General features: G+C 42.8%; 1 protein-coding gene across 1 annotated transcript in view; it reads left to right on the top strand.

The window, feature by feature from the left end:
* The window catches only part of LOC149141847 (uncharacterized), a 292,486-nt gene that overhangs the window by 146,268 nt on the left and 124,663 nt on the right, over positions 1-21,555 (top strand). The gene's annotated exons all lie outside the window — the stretch shown is intronic.

The raw sequence follows: 21,555 nt of genomic DNA, 5'->3' as shown, positions 1-21,555 counted from the left end.
AAAGAAGGGAAGAGGTGAAGATATCCAATCCTACTTCATGAGGATTACCGAGAAAAAAATTGATCTTCTTTCAATCGGAGAAGTTATTGCTCATAGGGAGCTCACTCTCATTGCCCTTGGGGGACTCCCTCGTGAATGGCATGTGTACACTACTAATATCCTCAACAGTGACAGGATTCTAGGTTTTGATGAATTGTTGACTAGATGCACTCAAGAAGAAACACGGATGATGGAGAGAGGCATGCCTTCAAATAGGAATGAACTTACTGCATTCTCCGCTCATGCTAAAATGAAGAACAATGCAAGTTCAAAGAAGCAATGTCAAGGAAGACCGGGGTTCAAAGATGGAAGGAAGGGAGGATGCTTCATTTGTAACAGGTTTGGCCACTATGCTAGGGAGTGTCCTAATATAAGGGATACACCGCGGGATGATGACAACAACAACCACAACAATTTCAGGGGCAACAATAATCAAAGGAATGGCAGATTCAACAACAAAGGAAAAAGGAATGCTCCCATTACACAACATGGAAATGTTCGACCTCCCAAAGGACCAAGAAACTACAAGTATGATGAAACAAGCAAAAATAATTTTATCTTATATCTACCCTCTCTACTGCCTTTCCTCCGAATACCTTGGGAAATTGGTTGATTGATAGTGGTGCCTCAAGGCACTTCACTGGGTATAAGGAAGCTCTTTCAAATTTGATAGGAAAGGATACAAATTTGGAAATCATTCTTGGGGACAATGCCACCTATCCCGTGAAGGGAGTTGGGAATGTTACTCTCTAATTGAAACAAGGTAACACCATTCATCTACAAGAAGTACTATTGTACTCGATCTAAAGAAGAACTTGGTATCTATCTCGACAATGTAAGACAAAGTATTCAAGGTGGCATTCATCGATGGAAAGGTACGTGTTTGGAATAGAAATTTCAAAGAAGCATTTACTCTTGGATTCAGAGTTGATAGCCTATATCAAGTTGGAGGAAGCCCATTGGGAGCTATGTCTTGTGACACATCTCTTCAATCTGAACTATGGCACCATAGATTTGCTCATCTTCATTATAAGGCTATACCTGATGTGAGGAAGATGGTGACAGGTATGCCCGAATTTAAAGTGGAACATGATGAAGGTGTTTGTCATGGATGTGCCGAAGGAAAACATACAAAGGGGCCATTCCCCTCAAGTGATAGCAAGACTACTAACATTTTGCAATTGGTTCATTCTGATCTATCTGGTATAAGGTCAGCAACATCTTTGGGAGGATATCTATATCATGCTATCTTTGTGGATTATTTTTCTCGCAAAACTTGGATATATTTCTTGAAGAAGAAGGACAAAGTATTCTCATGGTTCCGTTCTTTGAAAACCTTGGTCGAAAATCAAACAGGGAAGAAGATCAAAACATTGAGGACTGATAATGGAACCAAATATGAATCAAATAAGTCCAATAACTATTGTAGAGAAGATGGCATTAAGAGGGAGACTACTACCGCATATACCCCTGAGCAAAATGGTTTTGCTGAAAGGAAGAACCGTTCTATTATAGAAGCCACTCGTGCCATGCTTCATGATCAAAGCCTTTCGAAGTTCTTATGGGTGGAAGCTGCCAACACTGCTGTGTACGTTCAAAATAGATGCTCTCATTAAGCATTGGACTCTAAAACTCTCGAAGAAGTTTTCACCGGTAAGAAACCTAATGTTTCTCACTTTATAATTTTTGGTAGCCCCGTATATTTTCATGTGCTGAAAGAAAAGAGAAGCAAATTGGATGCATCTGAAAAGAAAGGAACATTTGTGGGCTACAGTGAAACTTCGAAGGCATATAGAATCTATGTGCCTGGTCAAAGAGAAGCGGAGATAAGTGATGATGTCACCTTTGATGAAGATGCTACCCTTGGAAATATTAGTAACCTTCCTATTCCAAGGAAGGACAAAGAAGAAGATACAGGAAAGCAGGGAGAACCACAGGATGAGCTGATGCCCGATTTTGAAGGCCCAATGGATACAATTGATTCACCTCCTCATGAGCCCTCCTTCCAAAAAAGGAGACCCTCATGGTTCAGGGAAACTCTTGAAGATGCTGAGAGACATATTGCACCAAGGGGGAATTTTCATGAAGGTAAGAAGCCGAATAGGTACCAAGGGTACTTAGTTGCCATGAGCACCATTGTTCAAACTGAGCCTTGCACATCAAAGAAGTTGTGAAGCACCAAGTCTAGAAAGATGCTATGAACGAAGAGTATGAGTTGATTATGAAGAATGATGTCTGGGATGTGGTCCCTAGACCCAAGGACAAATTCGTTGTCACCTCGAAATGGCTCTACAAGATCAGGTATGCAACTGATGGAAGTGCTGAAAAGTTCAAGGCCAGGTTTGTTGCTCGAGGTTTCTCTCAAAAGGAAGGTGTGGACTACGATGAGATATTTGCACCTGTTGCCCGATATACCACCATCCATTCGATTATAGCCCTTGCTTCCTCGCAAGAATGGAATCTACACCAGATGGATTTCAAAACCACCTTCTTGCATGGTTCAATTAAGGAGGAAGTCTATATAGAACAACCCGAGGGGTTCGAAGTTCAAGATCGTCAGACACATGTATGCAGGTTGAAGAAAGCCCTCTATGGGTTGAAGCAAGCTCCCCAAGCTTGGTATGAGAGGATCGATAACTACCTGATGAAGCTGGGTTTTACAAGAAGTGAAGCTATTTCAAACATTTACTTTAAGATTGAGAATGACAAACCTCCCATCTTGGTACTTTATGTGGACGATCTCTTTCTGACAGGTGCAAACGCTCTCATTCATCAATACAAGAGGGAGTTGGCTTCCAAGTTTGAAATGAAGGACCTAGGACTGATGCATTATTTCCTAGTGTTGGAGGTCTGGCAAAAGCTAGGTGAGATTCTCCTTTCTCAAGGAAAATACAATGTGAAGCTTCTTGAAAGATTTGGGATGGTGGACTGCAAGTCCGTGACAACTCCGATGGAACTTAACTTCAAGAAGTTATACGGAAGTGCTGCTGGGCTCGATTTCGGAAATCCTTCTGAGTATCATCAACTTGTGGGGGCCCTGATGTACTTAGCGAATTCCCGTCTGGACATATGTTTTGCAGTGAATACATTGAGTCAGTTTATGGTTGAGCCGCATCACAGACATTGGATTGCTGCCAAGAATCTCTTGAGATATCTCCAGGGCACAATCACCTATGCACTGAGATACACTGCTGGAAATGTGAGGCTCCATGGTTATTCTAATGCTGACTAGGTTGGCAGTGTGGTGTATCGTAAAAGCACATCGGGATGTTGCTTCTCTCTAGGTTTGCTTCGATATCCTGGATGAGCAGGAAGCAGAAGTCAGTTTCTTTGATCACCACTGAGGCTGAATATATTGCTACTAGTATGGCCTCCTGTGAAGCTGTTTGGTTAAGGAGGCTCTTTAGTGACTTGTTTGGACATGTGCTGGATACCATCGTGATCTATTGCGACAACCAAAGTGGGATTCGTCTTTCTTAGAATCCCATGTTTCATGACTGCTCCAAGCATATTGATATCAGGTACCACTTTATCTGGGATATGGTACAACGAGGAGCAATAAGGCTCCGTCATATTGGGACTGATGGTCAGGTAGTAGATATTCTTACGAACCCCTTGGGGAAGGTCAAATTCTTAACCTTTCGTGAATTACTTGGAGTCGTGAAGAAACCCTCTTATGAGGGTCCCGTTTGATTTGGATATTGAGCTCTGGGAACTCCAGGGGGCTTGTGGTATTTCTTGGAGCGATGAGCGACCATAGGGTAAGTGGTTCATCTTCCCCTAGTGGTGCGCGATGTATAGGGTGAGTTGTTCACCTTCCCCTGTGATACCCCATGATGGTTGAGATATGCATAGGATGAGTGGTTCACTGTTCACCTTCTCCTATGGCATATGAGCAGGATGAGTGGTTCACCTTTTCTTGCAGATACATCCTACTCATGCAATCTGGGACTCATGGGAAGTACCTCTTATTTGGCCAATGAGTAGGGAAATGAGGATAGGTACCATAGTAGTACCGATGGACGCATCGTGTACTACCGTACTCCCTATGCTAGGATGTTTGATATTGATCTAGGATCAACGGAGACCGACTTCGGGTCAGTGGAGAGTGGTATGGTACACTTTCGATTATTGGAGACTGACTTCGGGTCAGTGGAGAGTGGTATGACACATTCTCGATCATTTCTTCTTCATTATTTCTTCATGGTTCAGCAGAGCAGAGCAGAGCAGAACAGAGTTGGGATGTCAGAGATGGTACAGATTGTCAGATGGTTTGGTAGGTGGATTTCTCCCTAGTTGAGAGGGAGTGTTAAATTTAGCAACTAGGGCCAAACTCCACCTTGGACAGCTCATATGATGCAACTGATATTTTTATTGGATTCCTCTTTCCGAGAGGTGTAGGATTGATCTAAAGATCATCTCATTCTGACATGTATAAATGGAATTATAAATTTATTTCATCTATGGACAAATTGTCAAGGTCAGCCAGCAATCTAATGTAGGCTCAGAAGCCTAAAAGACACGTGTCTTCACCCTAAACGTTGCATATAAATAGAAGGAGCATCTTCCTCATTTGGACATCATTCATCACACACATTTCTCTCTCTCTCCTCATCTGATTGGGTGTACGGATTTCTCGGCAGCCTCTCTTTTCCACACATGTGAAGGACAAGTTTGTAATTTTCTGTTTTCTGGGTTGATCGAATTGCATAAGGGTTGACCAATGTTGACCGGGCAACAGTTTACATTGTTTCACTGCATTTTTCCTTGGAGAAATTCTGTTTGGGTAGGCCGCATTTCTAGGCACAAAAATCAAGGCAATCTGGGCTCTTTGACCAACGTTGACCACAGAGAAGTTGACTACAGGTTTGACTCTACGTTGATCGAGTTTGACTAATATTTTCGGGACTGTTTTGGGCTTATTTGGACTGTTGTTGGAGGCCGATTTCATTGGGTTTGACAAAATTAATTTGGAGGTGTAATTCTATTGATTTGACCAACGTTTACTTTCTAGTTAGGGAAACTTGTTGGCTGCAGTTTGATTGTGATTGGGCAAGTGAGTTTTGTATATTGTACTGTCTCTCTCTGCTGAACTTTTGAAGAATAATAAGAAGAATTGATCAAAGGGTTCCCCACATTGGGGTTTGTCCCTAGCATGCGCCGCATCTTGTGTCCTCTTGTCTTGGCTTGTTTTCTACTTTTTTTATTTATGTTCTATCTGCATTTATTGTCATGTTAATGTGATTGCTAATCTGGAAATTGATATTGGCCTAATAAGAAAAATTGAAGTAAATTGTTCTTAAGCATAGAACATACTGTTGTTATCTAAAATTAACACCCCTGCATAAGCTCCTCCTGAAATCCCCCTGCTGGCCAACCTGCCACGCCAATGAAGTCCCCCACACCATCAACGAGTCACTAAAGCCCCATGGAAGATTTGAATGACCTCCCTCTACGGCAACCATCTCATCCCTAAGGGTCGTTGAACTGCCAAGTACTATGATGCCCAAGTCCCATGCTACCCTTAGAAAGGTGCCATTATGTTGTCGTTGCGCGACTATGGCTTCAACCCACTGCCCATTGTGTGCGCACTGTATCTTCCTCTCTTGGAACCCACTGGTGAAATACTGATAGAGGCGAGATACATCCTGCCTAGACATCTCCATGACACCAAAGCCTACCCATCCAAATCTAACTTCGAACTTGTGCAGCAACAAAGAATGTTTGCCTCCCTATATGATGAAACCCTCTATGAACCCCCACGTGTCATCCTAAGAGTGAACCATATCACTCTGCCAATACTCCGCTCATCACGAGTGATCTATCAATCAACTAAATCCCTGCATCCCATACCTGCTGCGGCATAACTCTGACAACTGATGGAATTCCTCTGGCCCTCATCTCTACTCCCTGCATGCCACCAATATATAGGCTCCATATATCATGAACTAATCTGAGGCATGCTAAACTGTCCCGTGCCTTCCACTGTGTAGGACTGATGACCGCATGTGCCAAATAGCTACCCCCTAAATGAAACCAATAGATGAGTATCTAATACGTGCAATCGACTCAGTGTATGCAGATCTATCCTGCTCCTACCAACCATCGCCACCGATACACTGTTGGGAATTCGGATACATAGTGGACAACTGTCTCATTTGTACACAATATCCTCTGCTCATGCATGGTCCATACATACCCTGTGGAAAGAGTGATACATGTCTCCCCTGTGACCAACTCCCTAGGCATAGGATCAGTGATGAATGATATAACATCCCTGCCGGTGATCACATCATCTCTGCCCTAGTGCACCAAGTGTCATCCAAATATCTCGAGTGAGCTCCCCGTCCCCTGCTACTCGTGCCGAGTGTCAAAGGACAACAACCAGATTGCCCGTTCTTGTAAGTGATGTAGAAGAGGAGTAGGCGTGTGAGTCGCCATGGATACTGTCAAGTATCGCTCATCCACGTCGGTGTCGATCTTGGGTGAACTACACCCAAAGGTATCTTTTAGTGTCTCTGTCCATCAGTCTCCCTTGAGGCGACACTCCATGACCTCGCTGTGTAGCACCATGCGCCCCTGCATACCACCGAGCATCCCTATACTCCTCGTCATGCAACTGTACGTTGCGGCCTTGCCCTGCACACCGCTGGATACCCCCTACTACTGTCGTACCGTCTTGTACCATCTCGTGTCCTACCTATGTCACTCTGCTTGACACTCCTTGCGGGTACTCGATGCGATGCGAGTCACTCCTCCTACCCCACAGTGTAAACTGACAAGCTGTGGTATACCACCATGCATCTCCATGCTCCCCTGGAGGCCACTGCTCTTCGCTGCATAGCCCTGCACACCACTGGGCATAATGGCCTAGAATCGCGTCTGTAAGCATCAGGTCGCACCTCCTCATCCATCCTGGTAGATCTGAGCGTCCTAACTCCGCTCTTACTAGAGGGGATAACTCTGCTGTGTTGATCTTAAGTGACCCTTGAGTCCTAAACCCCAATGGGAGAACATTGGCCCCATACAATGCCCGGTCCGGTGGCCCCATGCCACCTCCTCCAACCATCTCTTGCTAGAGAGGGATAATCATCCTACGACCCCATGCGCAACCAACATGCCAAATCAACCCATGGAGTCTGCTCATAAACCATCTGGCCACTAGTACCGAGTGAAACTCCCCTAAGGAACACATGCACTCAGGCACTGGGTTGACTACAATGCCATAGCCATCTCGCATGTCTGATGTCGGATAGGAAGCCCTGCCTGGATCCCAATGCCAACCTGGGCCTCTAGTACCCTCGATGTCTGGGAGCTCCCATTGAGCTTCACTCCAGACTACGTCCATCTCCATGAGTCTAGCCCCCTCCACTGTGTACCAACTCAAAATCTCTCGCCATCCAACCCCAAGAGAGGGATCAAATGCATGAACTCCAACACATAGAACAACCCCAGCATGTAGACGTTGCACCCTGTGCAACTCAGGCCGTCTCATCTCACTATCGTTTTCAACACATGAACTCTGACTAGGTATCTCTGTCTCTTTCTGTCCAATGGGCAAAGGTAACCTAACAGTGCTGCCAACCCCGTGTATGTATGCTCGAAGAAGATTGCTCTCACGCTCCAATGTCCCTCTAGCTGCAGCAGTAGGGAATCCAACCGCTCCCCAACGTGAGTAAATTTGGCCGTGGAATCGGTACAAACCGCTCTCATGCCCTCCAGCTCCTCGTTTTGCTGTAGAATAGCCTCTCGCACTAATACGACCTTCCTTTTTAATGCTAGAAGGTCAACCTAAAGCTGATGGAATTGCCGTGGGCATCTATCACCTATAAACTCAGTCACAACTCCAGATACCTCAGCAACTGTTGGCATCTCGTCCATGGGTGGCACCTCCTCAACCAATGGCTCTATGGGTGTAGGCTCTCTCCTCTCCACCAAGGTGTCAATTGGGTTATCAAAGAGGTCTAACAATGGTGACACCTGCGCCTCACTAGGTATATCGATGTGCTCCTCGCCATCCTGTGGGCCCTTAACATCACGCTCAACCCCCTCCTCCTCAGGCTCCAGATATCTAAAGCCAGGTTTCCACCAACAAAATCGCCTCTTGGTCTCACCATGTAACTGACCTTGGCCTGTCTGCTCCCCTTGAGGAGATCTGATGTCCTGAGTCTGGCGACTTACCCCACATGGTGTAGATGGCTACACCCCCACGGTTTGTGTACCTCTAGTGGCTTTGCTAAATGGATGAAGATGGGTTTGGCGTATCACCCTCCTCAATTGGGTCAACCTCTCATTGTTCCAACGAATCCCACCCCAGAATTCCTGCATATTGAATTTCACTGGAGCCATGGGTTTGTCTATGGTTTCACTAGTCACTGTGCCTACATACTCGAATCCTCCATGATCTTACTAGTTTCCCACAGTTGGGCCAAGATCATGCTTTGATACCACTGTAATGTTCCAAATTGAAATTTACAACTAATAACAGAGACATGAACTAGGCTATAACAAATAAAATCACAATTAAGCATGCACTATAAAAAACACCAAGAAATTGGGCAAATACGCTGAGCCATTTTATTAAATTATGCGCTGTAAGGAGTAAATGTAGCAAGGAACAAGTGAACCTGGGTTGCACAAGGAAGCTAGAACAACCCCAAGTGGAGGGAATGTCCCCAAGAGCTAGGAAACTTTGGCCCAATAACCTTCTACGTAGACCCAGAAATTGGCAATTGCTACTACACTAGAAATGCTGAGAATGACACTTTATGATGCCCAGAATCGCCTGAAAATGTAGCTATAGCTTCTCCAAAAAATACTCATCCAAACCCATAAAGGAATCTACCCCTAACCAACCATTTGCAAAACCCACAAAATGGTGCAATTATCGACTGAATAATAAAACACACTATTGGACAAAAAGAGGATTTCTGGCCAATGTTTTAGAACTTCGACTCTGACTCCGACTTGGCTGAGGGTCGATTCAGACTCCAACTCCGACTCGGTATCGACTCGGTTGGCTCGATTTCACTGACTCGGTCGTTGTAAAAATACATTAAATATTTATTTTTTTATAAAAAACATAATTTTAAAGATTTTCATTCATGTTTCCAAACACAGCATTAGAATATAGATAGAAGACAACATATGATCAAAGTAGGCTCATGAATATATCCATTATATCAAAATGGCACCCAGTGCACTGTCCAATACATGCATGATGATGATATAGAGATCAAAACAAAAACACATAATCGAGGAGGCTAGAAATGGCGTTATCCTCCAAAATAGATTGTAAGTCATCAAGGAACTAATACAAGGGTCCAAGTGTGTTCCTCACTCCAATAAAGTCCCAAAGTGCATGTGTACATCTTCAAAAGGTGCATCCTCCACCATGATGTCATCTAGGAGAGACCCTATGTCACCCTTTTCAAGCATGTGAGTGACATGGCACCCCTAAGGGTAAGCATTGGCATCAAAGAGGGATGTGCTAGCCCTCCTAAGTCATCTCAATGATAACCATCCTTATCTGTGCTTTGGAAGAAGGCACCATCCACCAAAATAGGGTCAAGGCCAGCCAGGGGGCATCTTCAGTGCATTTGGGCATATCATCAAATAGTCCAACGTCCAAGCTTTTAAGTTTAGTGTTTTAGCATTTGGAGGCTCATCAAGGGGGTGTAGCATCACGTGGAATCAACTCAAGGCTCGATGCTCATCTTTGGAGGGCCAAGGTTGGGGCCACAATGTTAGGTTTGCTTTAAGAAAGGGGCAAAGAACCTATTGGAAGGTTTTGAAGAAGAATGAAGCTATCCCTTAAGGAATCTCTACTACATATGTGATACCACCTAAACAAACCTCTCAAGATCAAGCAAGATAAACTTATTTAAGGACAAAAAACCATTAAAGTATCACCGTGAAAACCTTGGAGTCCCCCAAAAGCAAAAAAATAAAAAAAAATCGTTGTTTTTTAATTCACGGGCTGCTATCATCCAACTGGCCGAGTTGGCCAAGTTGTCTAACAGCTCAGCGGGCTCGGTAATATCCTGGCCGGTCGAACCGGTTCACTGGCCGCGTTGACTCGGTGAGGCCTTGACTCGGACCAACTCAGCCGAATCGGTTTTGAGCCGGTCGAATCTTAAAACATTGTTTCTGGCCTGAATATTGCCCAGAAAAATATGCAAATTTAACCCTAGACTCCTCTCAACAAACCCACAAAAACCTAGAAAGTGTTTGGTTTGGTTCTGACCCCTGAAATTTGTCCCCAAATACCTCGTCCTTCTCCAATAGTTGGGAAATACGACCTGCCTGCAAAGTCCCAGAAAATCCCTCCAATTTCTCCCAAAATGTTGAGTTATACTGCCCCAAGGTTCTCCTTATTTCTCCCGACAAATTCCAACTCCAAAACTCTTCGCACAAACTCCCACGTGTGCCCAGTGAGTAACTTCTGCACTGGCCCTGGATGCTCCAAAACGTGCTGCCTTCAAGTAGAAATCTCCTTCTCCCAAACTCCTCCCAAAAAGGCTGATATCCCACTGAAGTTCTTATGCCAAAATTCTCCCGACAACTGCCACCCGGAAGAACACTGAAATGATCGAAGCGTATACTCTCGTACGTCCTCCTGGAATACGCACTAACTGAGTAAGTTGCTGAATGTTTAGCTCTGAATCCCTCCAGCTCCTCTCCAAAGTGGTACGATTTGACCTCCCCAGGGTGGCACTCAAAGTCCACTTAAAGAAGGGTGAGTTCTCCCCTTGGAGAACTCTGTGCTAAGCAACACTCGTGACCCAGCTAAACGACTTGAACAACAAAGGAAAATAGATGAATGAACAAAAGCCCTAATAGCTTCTATGCTTCTTCTATTTATAATATCTTCTTGCCTCCTTATGTGGGTCCCTCCATCCAATAATTCGATCTCCTTCCCTTAGCAATTCGATTTTCCTAAGGGGTTCGAATTCCCCTTATGGGTGGCCGCCACATCCCACTACCAATTTAATATTTCCTTTTTCTCTAATGTTGGCGGCCTCCATCTCTCCAAAAATTAAGTGGGGACTCCCTCCACCCACTTTTCCTAAGTTTACATGCCAAAATATTTCCCAACACCCAATTGCAAGAATATACATTCATCTTAGCGATATAAATTTAATTGGGGACATTACAGACTCATTTAGGGCTATTCGCACCAGCTCGTCATCACTTTGTTTATCACCTACTATAGCCAACTCGTCTCTAGCAAGTTGAACTTGTCTCATCTCTTGATGGTCCTTAACTTTTTTGGAGAATCAATTTCCTATTTTTGGTATGATTCTGTTACAGATTTACAGTTGCGTCCCACTTCTGCTTCGCTGTGTCCTTTGCGATATGAGGGATAATATGGTCCTTGACTCCATCAAGGATAATCCTCTTGGCTTTGACATTCTACTTTTTATAAGTTGCCAGCTGTTGTGGATCTGTCGATACGATAATAACATTCTTCACATACTCCTTTCGTCCATACTCGTGCAATTGAAAAGATATTCTGGCTTTGCACATGCCAAAGTTGGAGGCTCCATCCAATCTGTCTTTATCTCTCAATCTTGCTGCAAACATCTCTGGAAATCTGGAAATATAGCTAAACCCAAAAGTGTAAGAAAATAAATTGGGTTATAAATCCTTTACTTTCTCATCTTGTGCCTTGCGATGATTTACTTCTGCAAACCCTCTGTGCTAACTTAGTTCTGATACCATGTGAAATTTCCTTAATTGCAGCAACTGGAATATAATCTTCTATCTACCGGAGATTATTTGTCTTCAAAATTAAATCACGATAAATAACGATTAAATCACTACTGCAAATATCACAAATAAAATAGGAAATGAGAAATAATACACACAAAATAATTGACACCAGTATTTTTGGACAATTGTCCCTGGAAAAACCTGTGTGGGGAAACCAGTTCTGCAGATGAGGGTCTTATTATTAATCGTCAACAAAAATTGAGAATTACAATATGCTTGCCTCTCATTGGCAAAGCTTCAATATATATTTTCTCCACAAGCAAAATCGATCTGGAAACACAAGTTTCCCTTCTGCAAAACCTCATGGCCTTTGTTGAGTAATTTTCACTCCTTGCTCGCTACATGCATTGGCTAATCTATAAATGCGTACGATCCCCTCTGGAACTCGCAATGCCTCCGGAAATTCGTTCCGGTAATGATCTCTTGCTCCTGCAAATCAACCGAGCAACTCGCACCTCCTCCGATATCTGTCTCCGGCAACTGGAAATCGAACTGCTCCCCAGCTATGCACTGGCTAACTCACACTGGCTAGTTCGACCTCGCTGCAAAATAACTTGACCTTCCTTCCTCTGTTTGGAAACTGGAAATCACTAAGAAAATTCCTTCGGAAATTCTCTCCTTAATCTTCTATGCTGAAATGCTTATGGCAATGTCCCCCTTGCTCAAGCTACGCCCTTGCTATCATTGCAAACTAAGCGATTCAAACTCTGTGATATGTCTCCAATTGACCCATCGATTTGATCTTATAATCTCTCGTTGACAAATCAACGACCACGATCTAATCACAATCGATGGCTAAGATCATCTCGACCCCATCAAGTAACTCTTCCAGAAGTCTCTAGAGCAAAGTCGATTTACCTCAATTAATTTAATTTAATTAACCAATCTTCCTAAGTTAGACTTAGAAAAATATTTAATAATTGGCTTATTAATCTAGTTAAGGCATTTTCCTTGAAAATTTTCTGGATCTTGGAGATAATTATTTTCTTGTGTTCCTTAGCTTCATAGACACCAAGAGAGACTAGAATGTGAAAATTCCTATACTCAAGGAACCCCTAATGCAACAAAACTGAATTTACTTTTCCTACTTGATTTTAATATACATTATCAAGTTATTTTCTGAAAAATACCAAAGTAAATTACTTCTACAACCTACACCAATTTAATTTGATTACATGAAACAAGAAACTGAGCAAAGAACAAGATACATAGGACACCGATATTTTTGGACAAAATAGTCCTCGGAAAAACCCAATGTGGGAAGACCGATGCAACAACTCTGAGGGTTTTATATTATTAAGCAGTGGTTCTGAATACAATGCTGGATGCCCTGACAATCCGGTTAAAGAGAAAAATATAATGGTGGAAAACTGAGTGAGATTACCTCACTTCACCCGGCAGTTTCCGGCTAATCCAGCAGCAGAACTGGCAAACCTCCGTCTATATCTGCGCTGGCCCTGCGTCAGCCTCAGAGGCTTTGCGTTAACCCTGTGCTCTCTTCTGCCCCTTGGAGCTTCTGTGTCAACCTCTCTAGGCTATTTTGGGCCTTGGCAACTCCCAGATAGTTCCAGATTTCTGCGTGAAGGCAACTTCCCTTCTGCGCTTGCCCTTTTGGCTCTGCGTTAAATCTTTTGTATATCTTGCTACATGGGTTTCATGAGCAGGAATTGTCATTAGGTCAAAGACTTCTTCTTGATGTCTTTAGGATTTTATTTATATGTCAAAGAGTCATGTCATATGTAAAGAAGCTCTTCATGAGTCTATGGAAATGTATACAAGTGTGTAGCAACCCTCCAAGACCAAGAACAATCCTCCATTGGCATGCTTAAGAAGTCAACAAGTAAGACGAAACAAAGATCATCATAGTCGGCTTCAAATATTGAATTAAATATGTTTAAATGACATGTCGGCTCAAATGAAAGACATGTCGGCTCAAATAGGAGCACTAACAACTATAAATACCCATCTGTGGTATCCACAAATGCTATGCTAAGAGCTCGCAATTTTCATCTGAGATTTCGATGGGTATAGGGTGCAGGAAGGCGTGGAACAGGCCTCGTATGGTTACAGGTCTAATACTTCGTATGGGTACAGGCAAAAGCAACCTCAGACATATCCCTGCACCTAGATTGGCATGATCTTGGACAAGATGTCACCGCAGGAAGACAAGGATTCGGATGGACAGTAAGTCGCAGTCTTGATGATAGTAAAGTCCTCTCTGTAGTCTTCATGAAAGGCAATGATCTCAATGTCACAAACTCGGGGACCTATCTATATGTACTCGGCATACTTGTGGAAGAAGAAATACAGTCTCGACATATATATACTATCTCAGTTACTGTCTCCGCATAACCATGTTGATGAAATGATGTGCTAGCAATGAGGGTGAGGACATAAAAAATGATGGACACGAGGGAGATTCCCTCCAAATGCTTGTAAACATCTCGAAACCCCAAGTTGGGCTATGTGGGCTCGAAATGGGTCTCATGGGTCTCCAAATAGCTCAAGATCATGTCGATGCTCGATCAATGACAGCTAGAAGATGACCTATGCCCTCCCATGTCTCTCCGGATTAGTCAAAACCTCCTCTGGGCCCTGGATCAACTTCCAAGTGTCAATTACAATGTGCGGCCGACTGGGCAACATGGTCCAATGCATCATCTGTTGGGAATCACGATTGCCGTTAGACCAAAACTTGCAGGTGTTAGTGAACAATCGCGTCATCAGAGTAAGGATCCATGAGAGGCGGTTAGTCCATGTCGCGAAACATGCGGGGAGCATTGGTTTATCCAATGTCCAACAATCTCCCCCCCCAACGCGAGCCGGGTGTGTATTGAACTTGTGACCTACGCTCTGATACCATTTGTGGGGAATCACGATTGCCGTTAGACCAAAATTCGCAGGTGTTAGTCAACGATCGCATCGCCATAGATAAGGATCCACGAGAGGCGGTTAGTCCATGTCGTGAAACGCACGGGGAGCGTTGGTTTATCCAATGTCCAACATGATCATCTGTGTATTGCTGCAACATGGACAAGCAACGTGTTGGTGCTGAAAAAGCCCATGGTGTGGCAGTCAATGCTCTGCAATGCTAGAGGCCCATCGCTCTCAATGCTCACCCTACAAGTGCCTTTATGACCCTCTGGAGGGCTTGGATCCCGTATAGGGAAACCAAGTCCAAGATGAAGACTCATCTGCTATCTTGTATAAGATCCAATGTGTCTCCTCACCTTCATTAGTATAATTGAGTAAATAAGCTTGCTAATCAAGGGAAAAAGTGGGTACTTCATAGTGGTATGCCCTTCCAAATGGGCTTTAGACATGTACTAATGTTACCTTTCTCGACAAGGGAGTTAATAAAGGACCCTATTAGGTGGTTTCAACCTCTAAGGGAGTGACAAGTCCATGGAACATCCATCAAAGGGCTGATGTCATGTGAAACAATGGTGGAATTAAGTGGGGCCAGAAGAGAAGGCTCCAAGCCACATGTTATGGTACAAGGGTAGCTATAATAAAAGAAGCCCATAACTTGGGTGTATGAATGTCTAGAGTAGGGAATTCATCGAAACAAGATCTCCTATTAGGTTTACACATATCAATTATGTAGGAGTTTGCTGGCTAAAATTAGAGATGCCTAGAGAGATGCTTGCTTCACCCTACAAACATTGACCTTAAAGTTCAATGAAGAACTAGGGCTTTGATATTCCAATGCAATCACCAAAAGGATATATCAATAATATTGTACGGGAACAAGACACACGTCTTGTTTCCCCGGAAATGGTGCCAAAAATGTTGGTGCACAAACTAGCAGGCTTAGTTTGTAGGCTAAAACTAGAAGGCACAACAACACTTTGGGACTAAGGCCCACTGTCACCACAACCTAAGTCCCCTTATGTTCTCGGATTTTCACCGATAGGAGGAGTCCCAATATCCCTCACTTGTGATAGATGTATCTAGGATTGGTTTGAAGTGAGGCAAGTAGGCTCATTCAATGGAAATGTTCAAAGAAAGTGTGAGCTTTGGGAGAAGCTAGGAAGACTTTCCAAGAAAAAGCCCTTCAAATAATGACCACAGGAGACCTAGGGTTGAGAAATTTTATGATATAAGAGTTCATCCAAGGTCATGGTAGATAAGAGAAAAGGTTGCAAATGATATAATTCAACAGGTACTAAAGTACAAACCTTTAAAGAATCCCCAAGTTGAAGAATGGCTTATGGGGTTCCCACTTGGTGTGATAGCTAAGGCATCAATTATATTGAAATTCCACTGTTAGAATTTGTTCGGAACTCGTGGATGCCTAGAGGAGACACTAAGGAAGAGTCTTATTTGGACGGAATTCAAAAATTCCTCCTCCCTAAAATTTCGCACCAAGCCCTAGATGGGCCTCCTTATACTTAAAGGGATGAAAAAGGAGGTAAGAAAGAGGTGAAAAGAAAGATGTTTCGTTGAGTTAATGTGATCACTAAGGACTTAGGACCAGTGCCTAGCAATTGGGAGGATTGGAGTAAAAAATGATCTTGGTTTGGTAACTTCGCTCTTCAAGGAGGCCTAAAGAAGCAACTTCACTATCTATGGATGCAACTACACGACAACTTTAGACTTTTATACTTCAATGGCAATATTTATGGAGTTTCAAGGATGCAAATTATCTTCTAGGAATATTCATTCGTCATATTATGAGTAACACATGCAAAATTTTCCAATAGTATCAAGGCCTTAAACATGTTTCATGAATTACGACACAATAATAACCATAAGAATAAAATTCCATGCATTAGACATTCATTATTTCAGAAATATAGCATTAAAAGGAACTTACAAGACAATGAAGAGTATATCCATCCACAAGAATGCCAAAAGGAAGCTCCAAGATAGAAAACAAACTTTTCCAAATATCAAAATGCATTAGCTTCATCCAAATCTCTCCACAAAATTGTAGGATGAAAATCCTATAATTTGGTAGTCGAAAATCCCAAGTGTGGTGATTTCAAATGAGAGTGAGGTTCTCATATTTATACAAGACTCACAAGTTCGAATATCTAATGAGGAAGCCCCTAAAGTGTTAAACAAAGTGACAAACCCTTGGTTACAAGCCAACCAGGATAGCTTTACATTAATTATTATGTTATTTGATTTTTAGCCCACATAATTAATGTGAAGTGCTCTCTAATGCTAGCGTTGAGGTCTCATGTGCTAGGAACGAGGGTGAGGAGCTAAAAAATGGTGGACAAGAGGGGGATGCCCTCCAAATGCTTGCAAACATCTCGAAACCCCAAGTTGGGCTTTGTGGGCTCCAAATGGGTCTCATGGATCTCGAAATGGTTGAAGAGCATGTTGATGCTCCATCAATGAGGCCTAAAAGATGACACATGCCCTCCCGTATCTGTCTGGATGAGACAAAACCTCCCTTGTGTTGATTTATGGTAGCATCGGATGTGCTCTAAGCCTCAAAATTTGTAGGGAGGCTTGGACACATGTATTCCACAATACTCAGAAATCGTTTTGGGAAATTTTACCCGGAGACAGTTTTACTAAAACAATTAACTATTTTTAATGGGTACCTAAGTCTAAATTTAGGAAATTCAAATAATTAAAGGGTATTAATCAAACTGTGGGTGAATCTTCTAGAAGAAGACAAGGATCAAGTCAATATGATCTGAGGCATTGATTAGAATCTAATCTGGGCTGTTGATTACTCAATTGGAGGATTATAAGGACTTCGATGGGCATTTGGAAAATACACCGCGCAAATACTCAATTACCCAAGTAAGATCTATTTTCTCACTGGTCGAAGTTTAGCAAAAGGAAATCGAATCAGAGGGAGAGTTGCAGGTTAGAAGGAGAGAGGGCATCAATGTTAGTCAGGGTTGCAGGAGCAGAAAGAAGATGCAGAGCAGAGGAGGGACAACGCTGACGCTGTGACGCTGGGATTGACGCCAGGATTGCTCAGCCCCTACGTAGAAGTTGATGCAGTGAGACACAAAGTGGGCAACAGGTCCTCTCTAGAGTCAGAATTTAGCTGAGAAGCATGATAAATTCGTCTATAATATTTCTCACAGAAATTCCTCTTTTGTTCCGTTGGTTGTATCTTGTTCATGAGATTTTCGCTGAAGATCAATAAAGAAACCCTCATCTGCTGCATCGATTTTCCCACATTGGGTTTTTCTAGGGACAATTGTCCAAAAATAACTGTCATTGTGATTATACTTTTGCTAGTATTTTTCATTGCATTTACTTTCTGCGGTATTTTAATTGTAAAGGTTGCAGTAGAATTTATTTCGATATTTGCTATAGAAACACTGTGAATAAATTATTTCTGAAATAATAAGTAGAAGAAATAATATCAGTTGCTGTAGTTGGATTTCTATTTAGAAATTTTCACACTCTGGGCCCTAGATTAGCTGCCAAGTGTCAGGTGCAATGTGTAGCCGCGTAGGCAACATGCTCCAATTGCATCATCATCTCTGTATGGCTGGGGCACGGACAAACAACGTGGTGGTGCTGAAGAAGCCCATGGTGTGGCAATCAATGTTTTGCAATACTGGAGGACAATGGCTCTTGATGCTCACTCCACAAGTGCCATTATGACCCTTTGGAGGGCTTGGATCCCATATAGGGAAATCAAGTACAAGATGAAGACCCACCTGTAATCCTGTAAAAGATCTAATGTGTCTCCTCACCTTTCAATACAATAATTCATTAGTATAATTGAGCAAATAAGCTTGCTAATCAAGGGCATAAGTGGGCACTTCATAGTGGCATGCCCTTCCAAATGGGCTTTAGAGTCTAGACATGTAATAATGTTATCTTTCCTGACAAGGGCGTTAATAAAGGACCCTATTAGGTGGTTTTAACCTCTAAGGGAGTGATAGGTCTTTGGTACATCAATCAATGGGTTGGTGGTATGTGAAATAGTGATGGAATGGAGTGGGGGTAGAAGGGAAGGCTCCAAGTCACATGCCATGGTACAAGGGTAGCTAAAAATAAAGGAAGCCTATACCTTGGGTGTACGAATGTAGGAGTGTTAAAATTGGCAACTAGGGCCAAACTCCATGTGGGTCATCTTATTAATGGCAGCTGATATTTTTCTTGGATCCCTCTCATCGAGAGGTGTAGGATTGATCTAAAGATCATCCGATTTCGATAAGTATTCATCGAGATATGAATTTATTTGTGTTATGGGACAATTCGTCAAGGTCGGCCAACAACCAAATAAACCCCACTTGTGCTCAACGTTTTAGTATAAATAAAGGAGGACTTCAAGTCATTTAAACACTCATCCTCTTGGTGATCTCTTCCTCTCCACTTGTCTTTGGGTTTTGGTGGGAGGAGAGACCTAAAGAGGATACGTTGCCCTATCCTATACGCTATCATGAAGGAGACCTATACGCTTCCTTAATGAAGATCAAGCTTTAGCCATGGAGAGATCTATACGCTGGACATCTAGACGCAGTCAAGTAGGATCCTTATACGCTGTATAAAGGAGGCCTTAATAAGCCCTAGCCGCAATCACAAAAGAGGCATAGCCGCAGTTGGAAGGAGCCCTATCGCAGGTCCTATTATGCAACAAAAGAAGTTCTAAATAAAACCCTATATCTGCAGTTGAAGGAGGCTTCTATATGCTGCACAAAGGAGGACTAAAAGCTGTCAAAAGAGACCTAATCTATCCGATGTTGAGGAGCTCTAATCCGCAATCCTGAAGGAGACTTATACGCAGTCAAGGGAGGACCTATATGCTACCTGAGGAAGCTCCTCCTAAAACGCTGTAAAGGAAAGGTCTTAGACACAATTTAGGATGATGCCCTAACCACTGTTATGTGCAGCCCTTATTTTGCAGCAAGAAGACCTTATACGCAGCTCTAAGAGACCTGTTATAGTCATTTAAGCAGTTGTCATAATGCCACATTGCTGTAGGTGACATCGTGGCCTATTTAAGGACTGTTTGGGCAAGTTAATGCTATTCTTGAGGGGTAGTAGAATCCACAATAAGGAGGAACTAGAGGTTGATGTTTTATGGCTGTTTGGATCCCTAAGCTACAACCGAGAAGTGCCCTAACCAATCATCATGACAGCATCAAATACTGTGTCATAGAAGTGTGGTGACAGTGCAGGGATGAGGTTGTTCATGAGGACAATTTATAAGGTTGTCATTACAATGAAGAAAACTGTCCTTTTGTATATTCGGATTGAGTCAATCTTGTTGGACTCAATAATCATAGGCTTAACTTGCTGCTTGGCTAGGCCGTAGGCCATAGCCAACAACACAGTTTGATCTAAGGATTGCTCAAGTGCTAGAGCCTCACCTTGAAGACCTACGTTGTTGACTGTATGAGGGAGGAGCACTGAATGTTGATGACCTATCTCATAAAGTAGTGACAGCTAGTGCAGCAGCATGATGATTAAGAGCAACAAGTTGTGTACAACGTGATGAGGTACAACTCAATAGTGGAGCAGCAAGGCGCAGCTTATGAACATGGTATGATGTTGTAGCATGGTGTAGCACAGTGAGGTGCAACACATGGACGAGATGCAACGCAATGATAGATGAAGGAGTCACCTTGGAGAATCAGTGGAAGCAACATGTCTTCAACTGATCTCATGTAGAGATGATCGATTCTCTTATCTAGAAAGTCGAAGTGTTGACTTCTGTTGTAAATGTACTCTCTCTCTCTCTCTCTTTCTCTCTGCTGAACTATTGAGGAACATATAAGAAGAATTGATCAAGGGTTTCCCCACATTGGGGTTTGTCCCTGGTTAGCGCCACATCTTGTCTCCTCTTGTCTTGGCATGTCTTCTGTGATTTATGTTTATGTTCTATCTGCAGTTTACTTTAATGCTGATGTGATTGCTAATCTGGAAAAGATATTGAGCTAACTATGAAAATTTAAATAAATTGCTCTAAGCATAGAACATACCTAAACTTAACATGGTATCGAAGCTGAGGTGAAGACAATGCCCAAGCAAGAGTAAAAGAGCAATCACCGGAGACAGTTGTGAAAGGACAAAAGGATCAATGTATTCCTCATCCCTCTTCAAATTCACCAAGGGTGAATTCGAAGAAGAGAACATTATCAGAATGATGCAGTGGAAGCGTATGATGGCCTACCTAAAGATCACTTCATTGAGAAGACTAGATCTCAGGGTTGAAGGAAAGGCTAATAACTAGTTTGGCCATTATGCGAAGGAGTGTCCGAATGGCAAGGGACACATCACTTGATGATGATGACAATCATTCTAGGGATATCTTTAATGGTCAGAGGAATGACAGGTAATGCAGGTCATCAAGGAAACGACTGACTCTTCAGAGAAAGCAAGTAACCCCAGGTATGAAGAAACAAATGTTGTTTCTGAGAAGATAAAGAAGCGTTATCTTGTATTGGCCCTCTCCTTCAGATTCTGTGGGAATCTGGCTTATTGATTATAGTGCTTCAAGGCACTTCATCGGATAGAAGGGTGCTCTCTCGAATTTGGTAAGAGATGGAAACGATCGTGGGATAATGATGGAGCCGATGCCACCTGTCCCAGAAAGGGTGTAGGAAATGTTACCCCTCAATCGAATGAGGGTAACTCGATTCATTTACAAAATCTCTTTTATGTACCTGATCGCAAGAAGAACCTGGTGTGCATTTCGGCAATAGAAGTCAAAGGTTACAGGGTGGCATTCATCAATGGAAAGGTATGTGTATGAAAATAGAATTTTCAAAGATGCTTTTACTCATGGGTTCAGGATTGGCAATTTGT

The sequence above is a fragment of the Pinus tabuliformis genome, chromosome X, assembly GCF_031772625.1.
Source record: "Pinus tabuliformis cultivar Carrire ecotype Pingquan chromosome X, CPIR1, whole genome shotgun sequence".
Taxonomy (NCBI): domain Eukaryota; kingdom Viridiplantae; phylum Streptophyta; class Pinopsida; order Pinales; family Pinaceae; genus Pinus; species Pinus tabuliformis.
Note: the sequence above shows the minus strand (reverse complement) of the source record. Positions and strands in the feature narration are given on the sequence as shown.